Source organism: Topomyia yanbarensis, chromosome 1, assembly GCF_030247195.1.
Source record: "Topomyia yanbarensis strain Yona2022 chromosome 1, ASM3024719v1, whole genome shotgun sequence".
Lineage (NCBI taxonomy): Eukaryota > Metazoa > Arthropoda > Insecta > Diptera > Culicidae > Topomyia > Topomyia yanbarensis.
Window position 1 is genome coordinate 22,367,124 of NC_080670.1, and position 14,597 is coordinate 22,381,720.

The window sequence follows — 14,597 nt, forward strand, 5'->3', positions numbered from 1 at the left end:
AAACAATGGCTTTTGGATATTGCTTCTCATAACTTCCGCTTTTGATATATTTCATCACCAAAACAACATGAACAGGTAGTTCTCTTAGTTTCCCCATACAAAAAGGATGGCTTTAGGTTGCAAGTATAATGTTCAATCCAATGAAGAACAGCACCGTACAACATGTATTTTGCAAGTTTTTTCCCCCAAGGCACTTTCTCCGTAGTGAATGGAAGCTATATAGGCGTGGTATTCTCTTTGTTTGCACAATTATATGCAGATGCTTGATGGGAGTTGGAAAAAGTAGCAAAAAAAAGGCGAGCAACATAGACTCGACAATGCAAGCGCAGATTCATTTCATTGCCGAAACAGAATGTTTCGTCAGTGACGGAGCGTCCAAGTTCGATTCAGAAAATTTGTACAAATATGCAATGCTTTTGTGGCAAGCAAAGCAATTTTATCTGGGAAACTTTAAGTATTTTCAAATGTGGATGTGACGGAGCATTCTGTTGATATTTTAGTTGTCTTTAGAAACCATCATATTGAAGAGTTGTATGCTTTGTAGAAGTGAAGTTCATTAACGGAAGTAGGAAGATAATGGTACTCTAAACAGAAGGAAACAATGTAAAATATTTGATATCAGTCACACGAATGTTCAGTAGTGAAAATAGGATAAATATTTTTATACCCAGATATCAAAATTTTTTGAAAAATGTGTCGCCGCACAATTTTATTTTTGAAGCGTGAAAGGGGAGATTTCAAGAAACATACAAATATTTTTTTTAATAAGGCAACTATGATATAAATTTATTTCCGAGAGGCAGAGAGAGAGAGCTGCTGCTTGAGCTTTTTTTTATGTAGTTTTCCGACCAATGCAATTTCTAATGGCAATTTAAGCGGATTTCAAACTCTATTAACCTTCCCGAAGTCGCGCTAGTGCACTGAGTGCACGCTGCTCTGAAAATCTAGCGAAATCGTCTTAGCGCACCAGCGGCTGCTCATTCAATGCACATGCAGATGAATAGAATCTCTCCACGGAATTTTGATTCGTTTGAGATTTTTTTTTTTCGAGAGTTGTCCTACTGGAGCTGTAGAGCTAGGTTCTCGGAAGGGCTCCCCGTCAGAATCACATACTACAATTTGCAGACGAGACAGGCAATGTCGCCCACTAAAACACTGCATTAGGCCAATTGTAGCGGGCCGTGATTCTGAATGTGATATTCATTGTATGGTTCAGGTATGTGCGGGCGCAGGGACTCGCGATCGCGCGTATAATCGCGAAGAGCTCGAGCATTTGTACGTTAACGTGTTCGATCGCGTGTGCGCTTGTATGTCGCGTGTGCTAACGTGTATGTAACTTCGCGTGTATGAATTCCATTCTATAACAGTGTGACTTTCGCATTTTCGCGTGTGCTCTTGGATAATCGCGCGCGGACCGTGAATCTAATACTTTATTTTTTGGTGTACTGTTAAGATGCTAAAAGAGTGTGAGATCCTCCATATCACTAGTGTCCGGTGACGTCGCCATGGAACCGTTGTCTAGTGGATATTTGCTTTATTTTTTGATTGGTCCCACTGAATGTGTGGACCTAAGTTTTTGGGACAGATAGTAATGGTTTCAGGACGTGACAGATTCATGAGCGCGCGAAAACGAACGTTTGTAGGTTCGTGTTTGAGACAGCGTTTGAAACTTCGTGAGTGCTAATACGTTCTCCTTATTACCGGGATGTCACTAAGTTTGCGCGATCGCGAACGTAGGTGTGCGTTGTTAATCACGAAGGGCTTAAGCGTTCGTATGCTAACGTGTTTGTCACGTGTGCTCGCGTTCATGTGACTTCGCGTGTACAAGACTGGATTTTGTATTTTGTGCGTTCTTGGATGGTCACGCGGACCTTTATTCTGATAGTTTTTGGTGTACAATTCACATTCTGACAGGGAGTAAGTTACCCCATATCACTAGAGTCCTCGGTCATGTCGCCATGTAACGTGGTGTCCAGTGGATATGAGAGCTTTCTTTTTTTTAATTATCCAACAAAATGCACCTGGTCTGCTGATATCAAGGATAGAAACATCCGGAAGTGACCGATTCATGATCGTGCCAGTGCGGGAGTTTTTAGGTTCACGCTTGAGACCGCGTTTGAAAATTTATAGGAGCTGAGACATTCACTTTATCATCGAGATGTTATCATGTTTACGAGATCGCGGGTGTAGGTGCCGTGGATGGTCGCGAAGGGCTCAAGCATTTGTATATTAACGTGATTGTCACGTGTGTGTGACTTCGCGTGTATAATTTTGATTTTATAATGATGTAGCGTGTATTCTTGTTTGATCGCGCGCGGACCGTGAATCTTATGCTTAATTTTTAGTGTATGGTACAGATGGTAGTCCGTTTCCCTATGGGGAAACTTAAGTTTCAGGTCATGTCACCATGGAACGTGTTTTTTAGTGAATATGATTGTCACATTTTTTGATTGGTTCAACTGAAGGCATTAGTACAGACTGGTAAAACTTTCGGACGTGACCGTTTCATGATCGCGCGAGTGGTGGGTTAATGTTTGAGACCGCGTTTGGAAGTTTAAAGATGCTACGTTTACTTAACTACCGGGTTGTTTTCATGTAGGCGAAATTGCAGGCGCAAGTATATATGGATTACTGCAACTGCATGGTCGCGCCCGTGGCCAGGCCTGTGTTATCGCGAAGGCCACGAGCGTTTGTACCTATATGAGTATAGATAGCGTATAGTAAAGATATACTAATAAAAGGAATCATGACATGCCGAATAAAGAAAAAAGATGCAAAGAGCTTGACTAGAAGTGTATAAATTGAGCAATACTATTTTGGTATACACAAATAATGGAAAAGCAAACTAATAGATGCACAAAAGAAACAGACCAATTAAGTAGAATAGAAAAACACATGTAACATGCAATCAAACTCGTCTAAATGCAGCAAATGTTGTATATTTATCATTAACGACAATTGCATGCTGTTAGACTTTCATCATGCTATGCTGGCCGGGAATGGATGACTCACGTGCGTGGGTAAATTTATTTTACCCTGATTTAGCCAGCCCGACTTTCCCCAATAAATAGAACCAAATACTCCGATTGATCAAAAGAAATATTAGCCACTATTCTATCATATACGTCAGTTCTGCATCCATTCCCTGACCCAACTATCACAAATACTCAGACGAATACATACATAGATAAACATACGACTAGCACATAACAGTTGTACACTAGTACAAAAAACTACGATTATCACAAAGCTACAACTAATAGGTTTCTACTTATTCTACTTTATTAAATTAATTTAATTATTAAATTAATTTAATTAGTATATGCACGATGACGAAGTTGACCGATAAATGTACACATAATGACCCCGTCCACGAATACCACCAATAGAACAATATTTGCAAACATGGCAAACAGCAAAAGTCAATCTACGTCGATCCGCCAGTCGACCACGCCACCGTGCATAGACCAGTGGTTTAGCGTTGGTATGCGCTGGTGCAGAGTATGAAAAGACATATAACATAAAAAAGGCGCATAAGCCCTCTCGGTCTCCTCGATGCACCACTATCGAGGCGGAATTCAATACCCATCTTAAAGCAATTGATGCTTGATGATGTTTGCAATACCGTCAAACTCCTAAACCTTGGGGAGGGTGATTCGTTTGAGAAATTTGTACCTTTTTTATTTTTCAAAACAAATGAAGCACGTGGCCCAAAAATCAGTCAGCTGATTGCTGAACGATACGCTTGTGTGTGTACCATCTCCTATCGGTATAGTACGTTCTAGTCGCACACAGATGCTGAACGTAACCCAAACATCGCCGAACATAACCGAACCTTTGTGGTGATTTTGGCGTCGCTTCACCTTAAAGCTCTATCAGCTGGAACTTTAAAGCTGTTCGCAAATGAGGCGACCGGACTCAGGCCACAAAAAATATTCACTATAGATTTTGTTCTAGTTATTCCAACGCGGCAACAGCAACTGCGTTGAAATAGGTAGAACAAAATCCATAGTGAGCATTTTTGTGACGTGTTTTCTTCCTGTCTTTCCCCACGGGACTGCATCAAAGCATTACCTCATGGCAACTCAGGGTACAGCTTGATCCAAAACATTCCTCATTCTTTAAGCTATTTTGCCACCAAGCCATTAAGCTACGAATACCTACCCCGCTCCGACTGAGAGTTCCTCGACGGCAGAATTTCTCCCGATACCGATGTCCGTTGCGTGAGACATTTATCTCCCAGTTTTGTCGTGATCTGCTCACACATTCCTCAGCGATGGACCTATCCTATTCACGGAACAACCAGTGGGTGTCAGTCAAGTTGGGTGCGGCGATTCCGGATGGAGCGAAAAAATTCCGGTTCGCTGACGCTTCAACGACACACTGCTGACACATCACGCAATCTACTCGGTCTGATCCCTGGCGGCGGAACGAGCTTGTTGACGGACTTCCGGTCAGGTGTCTCGGTCGGTTCTGCGATTCGGGGTAGAGCGTGGCATCCGGTATACTGGCGCCTCGTTGACCCACTTCCGGTCTTTCAACGCGAGCTACTCGAGCTAGTCCCGAGCCTTCTGCACGGAGCGATTATATGATGTTCCATTCAACCAACCATGGCTCGGGTAATGGCGTTCCACGTATTTTCATCGCGAAACATTCTGCGGAAAATATCATCTGGATTGGTGTCTATCTCGCTGATAGCAAACGCGCTTCGCATTGAACCGCACCGTGGGCAGTCAAATATCACGTGCTCTGGTATCTCTTCAACGTCTTTGCATTCCGGACAGAAGGAATCCACATGCCCGAATCTGTGCAGGTACTTCCTGTAGCAGCCATGTTTTGACAGAAATTGCGTCAGATGGAAGACTTCTCCGTGCTTCCTCTTTGTCTACAGGGTGCGGAATCAATCGGTGTGTCTATCTTCCATTCGCCGTCCCATTCTACTAACTACCTCCTCGTGATATCAATCCGCGTAGTTCGTCGGACTCCACTATTCCTATAGCACTACTGATCCTTCTCTATTAACAGTACAATAGATAACATACTGACAAATATGCAGAAAGCTTCCAACGCACAGTGGTCCAGATCGCTAATTTAGGAGGAATTTTTACTTTCTGACAAACCTGTATAATTTAGCCGTATCATGTCTTAGGATGAATTTGTGTACTTTAGAAGATGCTTCTTTTTATTGGAATAGTTATTAGGGTGGTTCTAATTTATCTAAAATACGATAATAAACTTTTTACTGATGAAAGATAGAGCTCCACAGTCTTCCACAAAGTTGTAAAGTAACTTATTTTGAATAAATTTGTTGAATATATTAAAGCTCTATCTCTTTTAGTTTTTGTTATACAAGAAATTAAAAAATTAAAGGGTTGTGTACAGGACACGACCACGGTGACATTAAAAATATAGCTTTTTTCAAGAGCGTGCAAATGAATTTTATCTATCACACATATCGACACACATTCTTGTTCACTCGCCTGTTTTCATATGTTACAATTTGCTATATACCCTCCCCATTAAAACATAATTTATTGAAGGTCTTTTAACGGTAATCTATTAATTAATCAAGTATCTCACTAGGTGATTGGCATTATTTGGCTGATCCATCTAGTAAAAATAGGCTGGTCTGTCCAGAAAATATATTCAAAAGAAAAGTTCCATATTGAGAGCTGTGATGAGAAAACCCACGCCCGCCAACGGAAATATACAGATTCTCCATAAAATATGAAATTTCATTTTCCATTTAAATTTTCAATAATGTACTAATGAACTTAAGTAAACAATCTTAAGTTTAAGTATTTCGTGATCGATTAGTAGTGGAAAAATGAAATTATTTGATAAATTACATTGTTATGCAGCGTTCGCACTACCAGTTAAAACGGGTTTTTATGCTATCTTGGTGACATTTTTCTTGTTGCTAATTATTAAAACGTGTTATAACTCTGTAGTGTAATCATTGTATTATTAAATCAATTCTGCAGCGTTTTATGTTATATAGGTGTTTTATGTGGTAATAGGACTGACATAATTATATCTTCAGTACAGCGGTTTGTTTCATAATTTAAAACCGATTTATTTTAAAATTTAAATTAGTATACCCAATCGTTCTATTTGTTGTATACTTTAAAACGCAATTAGAACTATGTTTTAAATACATAGGGTAGGACAGATATTCTGACTGGATAAACTGGGAAATCAATTTTAAGTCCAGTAACGCTTAAGATATGGCTTGAATTTGAATCGAAAAAGAACACCCGCTACAACTGCTGCTGGGACGGTAAGTTCTGTTTTAAAATTTTCCGTTGTGTGCAGTACGAAACAAAAGTGTTTGAAATTAGAAAACAAAAAGTTCTGCTGGGAATGTGATTGTTTCCGATGCAATTACACTCAGATTTTTCACGCAGGGGATACAGGCCGTGTAAATGAAAACCGTGTAAATTTCAAAATCCGCGTAAAAAAATCCTGAGTGTACTCTCCTATATAAAATACTACGCTGCTGAACAGTGCAATAACAACAGAAGCACGTTGTCAGATGCCTTACTGATAAAAAACATATAACCGAAATATGAAACATGAAAACCAATAGGCTCTTTACCCTACGCAGCTACAAAGCGCCGTAAACATGGATTAACAAGTTACAACGCACACGCATGCATAAAAATAAATATATTTTTTTCAAACGCAACACTCTTAAGCAGCACACACCGTATTGAATTAAATCCAAACCACCCCGCCCACCCACTTTGCAAATCATTCTGACACCGTGCTGGTACCCGAAAAATCCGCACACGGCCACCGCTGCCGAAAATGCATAGCGTCTACCGCTTATTGTAGTGCCCAGACGCTGCAGTCATGATCTTACCCGTTCGACATAAGAACAAAAACTGATTCAAACGGGTACGCGCAAGAGGGTGACATGACGTCATACTATCGTAGTCATCATAAGAGTTTTGATTGTAACGAAATTTATTCTAAATGCGAACGAGGAGCACTTTTGTTTGCAACAAATCGAAAAAAGTGTGCATTGTTTTCCATTGTTTACTGCAACAGCTGTTTCTTAATGACATTTCAACCGATTTTGACGTTGTCAAACTGACCCCCATCGATCGGTGGAAAATCGATGTTGCATAGTGTCAAACTCTGTATGTAGAGATAGGGGCGTCAGTTACCTGGGTACGCGTCACCTCTATTTAAAAACTAACCGTATATGGTTTAGTCACTTAGGTGCGAGTGTGTGCAAATGCCAACGTTACCGAAAATCGATAGCGCTTATTGCATCGCCCGGAGACGACGTTGCTCGTGTGGAATAAGAGCAACAACTGATTTAAACGGACATGCGTTGCTTCTATTTATGACTTTTCGTGTTTCATTGAGCAACTAAGCTGCCCTCTTTTGACGGCTGTGTCTGAGAAATCTGCCTCACGAATGGTATTTTTCCCGTTTTTCGTGAACTTTTTAATTTTACCAATTTCCAAAAGTCTACTTTTATTGGGGAGATATTAAATTATTACCAATATTTAAGTTAGGTGTTTCTGAATCGGTTGGTGTATGAATGATTAAAATCCATCTAGTAATATCGGAGTTATAAGCGTGCAAACCTTACATAGTTTCGTTACATGGGAGATAGTTTAGATTTTAGAATGACACCTAGCCCCAGATAGTGGAGTAAGACATTTTTAATGTCAAAAAAAAAGATTAGGGTGTTCCTGAAAAAACGTTTTTTTAGTATAACTTTCGTATCTTTTGCTTTTTGTTAACACAACCTTTGAACAGCTTATTGAAAACTTCAAGCCGAGTATTTTTCTCCAAGACACCGAAGGTCTAACTTTTTTCTTTAAAAAGTTATAGACACTTTTCGTTAAAAAAATAGCCTATTTCAAGGCTCAATATCGCTGATGCGGGCACCTAAAATTGAATTCTGTTTCCACCACATGAAAGACCATACTTATTAGTATATTTGAGCAAAAATTGGCGAATACGATATTTTTTTAAAATTTGCAATTTAGATTTAAAGTTTGTAGTTTTGCAGGTTCAACGCATTAAAGCATTTACACACATATCGTTGTATTATGAAAAAAGCCACTTTCAAATATCATTCTCTCATCGCAGCAAGCTTTGCATAAGTGAAACGACTGTCAAAAAAGGTTTCTGATTTTATTCGTTTTAAATAAAACTAGTAAATATGGATATTAGTCGAAGAGAGTTGGCGAATTTGCTTATTGCTGGTAAAAAGACAGATGAACTGCTTAAGTTCATTACAAGTAGTAATCCAAATGTAAAATTGAGACTTGTTAATGTTCGAAAGAAATTTTATATTTTGTTAAAACAACCTTTGAACAGCTTTTAGAAAACTTCAATCCACGTTTTTTCATAACTCTGAAAGTCTAACTTTATACTTTCAAAAGTTATGGAAACTTTTCGCTCATAAATAGCCCTTTTTCAAATGTCATTATCTCTGATTGGGGCAAATAAAAGTAAGTTCGGATTGAACCATAGAAAAGAACATACTTTTAAGTATATTTGAGCAAAAATTGGAAAATATTATTTTTTTTAAGCATGTAATTTTAAATTTACTAACCAAGGTTTTAAATTTTATCGCATAGCGACATAAAAGAAATTGCCTAAAGCCTTTGTATTTCCTTTTCTGTTTTGCTTACATATCAACAATACAGAATGTGTTCATTAAAAATAATTTGGCTATGACAATAATTTATGATTTATATAAGGAGAATTTATTCAATGCCAATTAATTCAAAAGTAGATGCATTGCATTTTCAGGTATATCCAGCGGTGCTCGTTGAATTCGACGTTTACATTTAAGAGAAATTATAGGATCTGATGAAACAAGAAGTCTCTTGAAAACGTCATCAAGATTGACGAGTCGATCGAATTTGCGTGCGTGGAATTCTCGGAATCTGCGAATACTTTTATTCCTGGTTTCTTGAACTTCTTCACTGCACATACCTACTGGCAGCATGTTATGTTGAATAATGCTTCCTCCACGGACCAGGAGTTTATGCACGGTTGGTGAGAGAGCGTACCAACCATACAGGCGTACATAAAGCAATCGTGTATCTTCGGCGTAACTCCGGTAAGCATCCGCGTTAATTCCCAATTTGCTGTTGATGATTGTTAATAGCACATACATACGTTCTAGCAACATTTCGTCCAACCCGGTTTCTTCTGCAACGACATCTCGGTTTCTGAAAAATTTTCGAGCTGTGTTACCATCGTTAGAATTTCCGCCACCTGGCAAAGGTTCGCTAATACGAAGACCTAAACGGTCACGTAACGCTTGTCGAATTTTTATTTGTCGTTCCTTAAGCTCGCTGGTATTTTTGCCTACGCGCCAACGCGGTTTTGCTAGAGCTAAACGGTAAGCAATATTCAATAGTAACTCCATTGCTCGTATTAATGCATGTAAAGGTGAAAAAACATATAAACTATCCGGTGGATCGCTGGCTTCCAGTAAAGGATCATTCAATCGCTTTCCGGAGCGTTTGCATATATAACACGCTTGAGACGGTGTGCCTGTTACGTCATTCACTACCTTCGTATCAACCATGGAAAATATGAAGCTTGAACTAATCGGAATCTTGCGCATATTAACATTTACTATAGTCGGGACTAATTCATCGATTTGCTTGTTCATCGCGGCAACTTCATCCTTTGTTAGTTCAGGATTTTCCTTCTTGAAAATTAATTTTACTGGTCGGCACAGGGATACTGAAGATGGAAAATCATTATTCCAAAGAATGCAATCTCTTGACTCATCTTTCCGGCGACTAACTACACGTAAAGGTACTATAGATAGAGCAAATATATGCGAATCGTTATACTCGAATAGTTCTCCATTTTCATCTTCGTCAACGCACATTTGCTTGTATCTATGTTCAAGTGGAAAAGAGACTGTCAGTCAAAGTTTAGAAGAAAAATAATGTTGCCTACCGGGAATGGTTGCTGCTTCCATCGCAGCCCCACTTAAAGATAACAAACGTATTATCCTCAGGATGCAGTGGTAGAACTCCAATATTCAGAAACGAGATGAGTCGTTCCACGGTATGGTTAACAAGAACTTGAAGGGGAACATACGCACAAGAAGGCTGAACAGAAATTCCTGAAAAAAATTGTTGATTCAGGGACGAATCTTTGAGAATAGTACATACCGATCGGATAGCATAGTTTCTTTTCTTCTACTATTTTATTATACGCGGGATAAATGTCCAAACCCTTCTGCATAACTGAGCTGCGTATGTTTTGGTACTGCGCCTTAGAAAAATCATTTTCACATGTAAATCTAAGTGCCTCCTCCGCAGTAAACGCTTCTGCAATCGGGACAGCCATAGATCCTAAATTCTCTACGGTAGATCTGACGGGACTTTTCGACAATCGTTCGATTTGTCTGCCAACTAAACGGAAACCAGTAGAATTAGCGTTGACGGCTGACGCTAAACCAAGTTCTTCCGTGGAATACTTATCGCGCAACTTTCCTAATCTTTTTATTTTGGCTCTGCGACATATTTCGGAAAATGGTTTCCTCTTTCGGCCTTTACCTTTACCTTCGACTTCGAATCTTAGCTTTCCTTCAAGCCACACAAAATTTTCCAGCTCAAACCGAATTTGCGTGCGCTTACTCCGAATCCACAACCTTCTAAATTCCAACATGAAGATTTTTATTTTCTTCCGAGCACTAACAAGTCTCAATTTTACATTTGGATTACTACTTGTAATGAACTTAAGCAGTTCATCTGTCTTTTTACCAGCAATAAGCAAATTCGCCAACTCTCTTCGACTAATATCCATATTTACTAGTTTTATTTAAAACGAATAAAATCAGAAACCTTTTTTGACAGTCGTTTCACTTATGCAAAGCTTGCTGCGATGAGAGAATGATATTTGAAAGTGGCTTTTTTCATAATACAACGATATGTGTGTAAATGCTTTAATGCGTTGAACCTGCAAAACTACAAACTTTAAATCTAAATTGCAAATTTTAAAAAAATATCGTATTCGCCAATTTTTGCTCAAATATACTAATAAGTATGGTCTTTCATGTGGTGGAAACAGAATTCAATTTTAGGTGCCCGCATCAGCGATATTGAGCCTTGAAATAGGCTATTTTTTTAACGAAAAGTGTCCATAACTTTTTAAAGAAAAAAGTTAGACCTTCGGTGTCTTGGAGAAAAATACTCGGCTTGAAGTTTTCAATAAGCTGTTCAAAGGTTGTGTTAACAAAAAGTAAAAGATACGAAAGTTATACTAAAAAAACGTTTTTTCAGGAACACCCTAATCTTTTTTTTTTAATTTCTTGTATAACAAAAACTAAAAGAGATAGAGCTTTAATATATTCAACAAATTTATTCAAAATAAGTTACTTTACAACTTTGTGGAAGACTGTGGAGCTCTATCTTTCATCAGTAAAAAGTTTATTATCGTATTTTAGATAAATTAGAACCACCCTAATAACTATTCCAATAAAAAGAAGCATCTTCTAAAGTACACAAATTCATCCTAAGACATGATACGGCTAAATTATACAGGTTTGTCAGAAAGTAAAAATTCCTCCTAAATTAGCGATCTGGACCACTGTGCAACGATATTATTTTGTGGGTGCTCCATCCCCAATGTTCAGAGCGAACCTAGAACGACTCGTTTCTAAAAACGAAATCAGTATTACTCTTTCTAACAGCTTTCTGATCGAGTCTATCAGACATATTGGCCTATACGCTAAACGATCTCCAGGAAGTTTTTGCTGCCTTCGGTAATGTAACATCGATGATGGATTCCCGGATCATCCTACGGTAAGTGCTGATGGTACCTTCGTTACCAAGGTCTTCATTTAGCTTTACTAGATCTTTCTGGATCACTGATGACCAATCAAAATCTCTTTGAATTCACTGTCCATTCCGAAGATTCCGTAAGTCTCTTATTACGGAAATATTTCAGAATTAAAACCTATCCGGGTCCTCGGAAAAGGCTTATTCGATTTTCACAAACATAGTCTCAAATGGAAGGTTTAGTATTCTCAAAGACTGCTGAAGTTCCTATGAATCGGACCCATAGCTGCGGAAATGCGATATGAATACTACACCCAAAACGAATCTTTGGGAGCGGAAATGTATCTTTTTTTTCGCTCTCGAACTGTGAGCATGTAGAAGAAAGATTCGAAACCAAATAAATACTAACAATGTTTGCTTGTGTGTGAGTGTGTGTCATCGATTTTTTTCCTTGAGCGTTGCGCACATCTCGAACAGTTCGCGAACAGCTCAATGTTAAAAAGGATTGTTTTTGGGAATGAGATTGTGCCAGGGCCAATGAAACCGAAAATGAATTGAAAATGATTGAGTGGTTGGGCTGTTTGACTGAATGATGTCATTAACAACTGCGGTTTATAAAAAGTTGCAAAAAAATATTCCCAGCCAATTGCATGGTCGCACCATAGCCAGGAAGGCTAGTGATCAGTAGACAATCTTCCTGCATACTAAGAATCGACTGAAAAATCTGTCGAAATAGAAGGTCAAGTTTCACAACGGAATGTAGTACTGTCGAATAATGTAAAATTTTAGTATTTTTGAGTTTTTGTTTTTGACGTTAAGCTGTCAACACCAACCACTAAACATATCGAAATATGAACAAGTAGAATAGTGTAGATCAAAACGCGTGGAAAAAAAGTCCGTTAAAATTCGAACCAGCCGACATGGTGAGAAAAAAAATGAAATGGATTATAAAAAAATAATCATGAATGCAATATTGGATTTTCGTTGATGGTGATCATCAAATTCTTCTGATAAATTTCTAAATATTTAAGAGTAATTTCAGAACCAGCATTGTGCATATTAAAAGTTTTATTTTTTACATTTTAACAACATTCAATTAGCTAGAGAACTGGGTAGGTAATCTTATGAAAATTTAAAGTTATAGTGCTCAGAAAACTAGAAGTGACAGGGTCATTAGAACAGATTTAATATCTTACGAGCTTAACTTTTGTCTTCTATTGATGAGGGTCGAGCTTAGGCATAACTGCGAATCACTAAAGTCCACCAACATGCCTCCTGGTAAAGACAGACTTGTCCCTCTTTACCGTGAGAACCGACAGAAAAAAATAAGTTTTATTTTAAAGATATAACCGATACAAGAATTTGGAATCGCTCCTGGTACCTTTGATGAAGCACAGAAAAAAAATCAATATCTCAATACACCTTCGTATAAAACCTTTTCGAACAGGACCCGCTTTCTATACCATGTCAGAAAATAGGCTAAGGTTGCTTTCCCTGGCCTGAATAAAAATGTGGAAAAAGGTTCGCGTGCAACTTCAAAGTCACTACCCTTGATGTCCAGACATATGTAATTATCCTGCCCGTATTTATATCCTGCCAGCCAACAAAGCACATTTACTAGCATGGGTGTGTAATATTCATATTATGCTTCAATGCCGGTCAGGATGCACAAAGAGCCTTTTCCCGTTCCAGACGGATATGAATCAATAATAGAACATTGCGTGGCTGACCTAGGCAATATTTGTTCCACAGAATGTCGTGCTTTGTGTTAGCGTTTTAAGGGGAGCTCAGTTTTATTTCAAATTGCACATCCACAACTGATGTTTTGGTTTGTTGGTACCAGGACAAGGACTGATTTCGTAAGATAACACTCCTGTCTAGTAACAGTGAGCACTGAGCAGGAAAATCATATCTAGCCAAACATGTCAAATAGTCCAAAGTGCAAATGAAAGTTTCTCTTTGTTTACTTTCTCTTTCGCTAATAACTCGGCCGTTTATACGTTTATTGCTTACCTCTTATCATAATATGCTAGTCGAAATCAGAGTCTTTCGATATATCATGAAACAATATTGGAAAATTTTATGATGACGCCGTAAATAATCGAAAGAGAAAGTAAACAAAGAGAGGCTCTCATTTGCACTTAGGACCTTTTGACATGTTCGCTTAAGAACGTAGAAACATCCCAGGCTAGTTGCTGCAAACAAATGTATTGAAGGAACTAAGCGAGGTTCTCGCAAAACATCACTGGTGTGAACGAACCTGAAATATATTTCAGGCTATAACCCAACTCGAGTTTCAGTTCAGCGGTGTATAACCCAGGTTCGAAACTGGCTTCAAACAAATGGCAGTTGATAGCAGTTAGGTCCGAAACTGAGTCAGTTTTAGAAATGACATTGAACCTTATTTGTTGTTGAGCGCAATATTTTCACGTTGGATTACACTGTTTAACATTGGATTGCGCATTAGAACAAACACAACAATTATCAGAACTCTAGAGAAAATTTAGAATAGGACGTAAGTAACAATGAGAGATTTTCTTTGGGGTCTCTCTCTTCTGTTCATTACTCTGCCATTTCAACATTTACTACTCTACTCTTTGCATAATATTCTAGTAAAAACCGTCGGCTTTCGATATGTACTGGAAGATTAGTGAAAAGTGTTGTAATGACGTCGTAATAAACGATAGAGAAAGTAAACAAAGAGAGGCTCTCAAGTCTCAATGTTACTTACGTCCTATTGAAATAATAATCCAATAAAATCTAATAACGCACAGTGAACGAATTTTTGGATAAAATGGAACGGGACTTCACAGGTTA

At 38.3% G+C, this 14,597-nt stretch overlaps 1 protein-coding gene across 3 annotated transcripts in view; it reads right to left on the reverse strand.

Annotated features, from left to right (window-relative positions):
• Positions 1 to 14,597, reverse strand: part of LOC131677085 (spastin) — a 49,631-nt gene that overhangs the window by 24,815 nt on the left and 10,219 nt on the right. The window lies entirely within an intron of this gene.